The 4190-nt window shown below is 48.2% G+C and overlaps 1 non-coding gene across 1 annotated transcript; it reads right to left on the bottom strand.

Annotated features, from left to right (window-relative positions):
* Positions 1-1235: 1235 nt before the first annotated feature.
* Positions 1236-1308, bottom strand: TRNAG-CCC (transfer RNA glycine (anticodon CCC)). The gene has a single exon. It is a non-coding gene; the product is annotated as a tRNA-Gly (tRNA).
* Between the last annotated feature and the right edge of the window lie 2882 nt (positions 1309-4190).

The following is a 4190-nucleotide window of genomic DNA, read 5'->3' as shown; positions in this document are numbered from 1 at the left end:
AATATGTAAGTATAAATAAGGGCCCTGCCTGGGGCTCCATATTTCTTGTCATCCCTACAACCCCCGCATAGTCTCTGTTTTACAGACGAGAGACTGAGGCCCACCCAGGGAGGTTTAGGAAATTGCCCGAGGGTACAACCCCAGAGCCGAGGCCAGACCAGCTGTATCTGCGGCCCGTCCTGCTCATCCTGGTCTGGGAAATCGAGTGTGTCTGGTGTGACTGGAGGTCAGGGCTGCAGGGGACGTCCTGGCTCCTTCCAGGTCTCAGATTCCTCTTATCTCAGGCGAAGGCAGAAAGTGCGGCTTTCCTTCCTATAAACTGTTTTAACTGAACCTCGCCGCAGGTCCTGGGTGGTGCTGGTTTCAGGATGGATAAGGAATGGGTGCGGCTCAGTGCGGGATGTTGGCCGATTGGGGTGGGCAGGGCTGCGACTGGCCTTTGGCAGAGACTTGGATTTGAGCGCCCCCAGTGGGGTGAGCTTGGGTCCTGGGCCATCTCTTTACTGCCTTGAAGGGAGAGTCCGTTTTTCAATTCTGTGATCCCACAGTTGGAGCGTTTGGAGATGGGACTCAGCTTGCTGTTCAGAAATCGGTACTAAACACATAAGCAGACAGTTTAGGAAGAAGGATTGTCTGTCTCACTGAAGGCTGTGATCATAAGAGCTAAATTTTTGAGCACTTCCCAGGCATCTTTACACATGTCAATTGATGAAACCCACTGCAACGAACTGCTCTGCAAGATCAACATTATTATCACCATTCCCATTTTACAGATGAAAATACCAAGGCTTGGGGGAGTTAGGTAACCTGCTCCAGAGATCCTTCGGCCAGGAAGCAGCCCAGTGGCCGAGTGAACCCAGGGAGAGGCTGCACAGTCATGCAGGCAACACTCTCCTGGCTTATAGAGCTGCACTTGGGGAGGGTCCAGCGGTCTGGAGCTGCCTTTGCCCCACATTACCAGAGAAGCTGGTTTATCCCCATTTTGAGAAATGAGGGAAAAGATGGCTCCGAGTAGTTAAGGAATTTGCCAGTGTTCAACAGGTTGTAAATAGCAGTATTAAGATTGAACCCAGGTCCACTGACTCCGAATATAGAGTCACTCTTTTTTTTAAAAATTAATTTATTTATTTGATCTTAGTTGGAGCAAGTGGGATCTTCGATCTTTGTTGCGGCGTGTGGGATTTCTTCTTTTAGTTGTGGCATGTGAACAATCAGTTGCAGCATGTGGGATCTAGTTTCCTGACCAGGGATCGAACCTGGGCCCCCTGCATTGGGAGTGCGGAGTCTTAGCCACTGGACCACCAGGGAAGTTCCTTGGATCCCTCTTACATCATTTCCTCCCTTTCTTGCTAACTTGGAGACTCATCTCACGTTTGTCTGGCTGGCCACTCTGTGAGGTGCCTGTTCTTTGCTGGTTTGGAGCGGGAGGTTTCCCCAGTGGCCTCCATGTCGGTCCCTTGGGGTCAAGCACAGTGTCTGCTTTGCTTCTGCTCCCCCAGCACCTCACAGGCGAGCCAGAGCTCCCTCCGCACGTAGGGTGATCAGAAAACGTGGTCCACTCAGCTGGGCCCAATGTGTGCGCTTTGGTACCTAGAAGCCACGCAATGTTGAGATGAATGCCGGGTCACGTGTGACCGTGGCCACTTCCACCTCTTTGGTGACTGTTTCCACGGGGTCTGGTGGCTTGAGAGAGTGCGTCAGGGCACTGCTGCTTGAGTGGGTCCTGTCTCCCCCGTGGGTGGTCTTTGCTCTGTGCCAGGTGTTAGCAGATTCTGCCCGTTTAGGGGCCTCGCAAAGCTCTGCAGCCCGGAAGCATTTCCCTTCTGCTCGGCCTAACCCACTCCCCGCTGTGCACATTTCCTTCTCTGCCGTGGAAATGGGAACCAGCTGGCCACGATTCCTTGAAATCACCTCCTCAGCCTCTCCAAGTAGAATAAGCCCCGAAACGGCATAAGCCATCCCCAGGCTTCCTTCTCTTGTCCTTCTCTAATACTTCCTCCCAGGTCCTGCTCCCCAGGCCATTTTAGCCATGTCTTTGCTCTCCTGGGGTCTTCTCCAGAGCCTCCAGCAGCTGCGTCCTCCCCCGACCCCTGCCTGTCTGTGGGGCCCATCCCCACCAAATCTCTAGTCCTGGGGCAGCTTAGGAGTTGGCTTCTCCTTTGGTCAAAGACAACCGAAGACTCAACCACAAAGATTAAGAACCCAAGTTAAAAATGAGCAAAGGGTTTGAATAGATAGTTTTCCGGAGATTTGCAGATGACCAGCAAGCACAGGAAATGAGAGAAATGCAAAGCAAAGCCTTCTTAATACCTCCTAGGATGGCTATGATAAACAAGAACAACAAACAAACGTTGGTGAGGATATGGAGAAATTGGAACCCTTGTGTGTTACTGGTGTGGATGTAAAATTGCACAGCCATTGTGGAAGACAGTTAAGTGAAACATAGAATTACCATATGGCCCAGCAATTCCATTCTTAGGTATTACCCCGGGGGAGTTGAAAACATGTGCCCATGTAAAAAACTGCGCCTGAATGTTTATAGCAGCACTGTTCACAGCAGAAGGTGGAAGCAACGCAAATGTCCATCAGTGGATGAAATGAATGTATAGATGTGTGTATGTATACATCTATATATACACGCACACACACAATGGAATATATATATATATGAATATATAGTCCATTGCCTATCTATATACATGCATATGTATGCACAATTAAATCTAATTTAGCCGCAAGGAGAGCTACAACATGGATGAACTTGGAAAACACAATGCTAGGTAAAAGAAGCCAGACAGAGGGTCATATATTATGTGATTCCAGTTATATGAAATACCCAGAGTAGGTAGATCCATAAAGACAGAATGCAGATGGTGATTACTGGGAGTAGGAGACAATGGGGAATAACTTAGTGGGTGTCAAGTTTTATTTTAGGGCAATGAAAATGTTTTGGAACTAAAGGTGTTGATTGTATGAGATTGTAAAATGTACTAAATACCCCTGAATTATATACTTTAAAACAATTAATTTTACTTTATGTGGGTTTCATCTCAGTTCAGACAAACAAACATGGTAGCACTGATGATCCTCTTAGGTAGTAAAAAGAGGAAATGTGGGACACTCGATTCATGCCAGATCTGGTATGTCTGACACCGGATTCACTGAGTTCCATAGCGTAGGATTGGGCCCTTGTATTCCCATTTTCCAGATAAGAAAGTAGAGGCTCGTCTGGGGCACTCCGTTTATAGTGACCCAGACACAAGCAAGCCAGAGCTTGTCTGCCTCTGACCTGCCTCTGACCATTCTTCTATACTCCTTCCCCGCAACACAGGGAGACTTTTGTGTTGTGTTGTTTTAGATACTAAGCTCTGTGGATGAGCTGTGCTGACCCTGAGGAAATCAGTTCTAGGTCCGTTTGTGAGATGCCTGCTCTTTTCTTCCCACGGGTCCTTTGAGGTCCAGCCCACTCTGGCCACTCATCTACAGCGGTCTTTTTCTAACACGGACTCCTCACATGGCTTACAGGGAGGCAAAGCTTTGTAGCCAGAGGAGGCAGAAGATGGGGGTTTGAGTCATGTTTCTGCTTTGTGATCATGGTTGTGTCTCTCGAACTCTCAGGACCTCTGTTTCCCTAAACATGCAATGGGAGATCGTAAGAACACCAGCTCATCCTTCCTGGGTCATCCGTGCAGGGTAAGTGCTCTGAGCATGGAAAACATCATATGGACGCGAGTGATTGGAATGATCACTCTGAGTCAAGTTCAAGCTTCTTGCATATTCAGCAGAGGACAGACGTGAACTCCAAACTGTAGCACAGTTGGCTGTAGCGTGGCTGGCACTCGGCAATGATTTGTTGCACGAACAATTCAATGAATGAGCCGCATGGGCAGTCAGGGATCTCAGCTGTAGGCTTGGTCCAGGAGTTACATTTGAGATTTGTCCTTTGTCTGTGCTCTGAAAGCACCGTAGATCGTCAGGAAATAGTTGTGAGCTGGTCTGGCTGCACAGGCGTGCCTCGTTCCATTGGACTTTGTAGGTGTTGTGTCGTTTACAAATAGAAGATCTGAGGCAACCTGCATCAAGCAAGTCTGTTGGTGCCATTTTTCCAACAGCATTTTCTCAATTTGTGTCTTTGTGTCACGTTTTGGTAGTTCTTGAAATATTTCAAACTTTTTCATTGCTATTGTATT

Source organism: Odocoileus virginianus, chromosome 15 (assembly GCF_023699985.2).
Source record: "Odocoileus virginianus isolate 20LAN1187 ecotype Illinois chromosome 15, Ovbor_1.2, whole genome shotgun sequence".
Lineage (NCBI taxonomy): Eukaryota > Metazoa > Chordata > Mammalia > Artiodactyla > Cervidae > Odocoileus > Odocoileus virginianus.
Note: the sequence above shows the minus strand (reverse complement) of the source record. Positions and strands in the feature narration are given on the sequence as shown.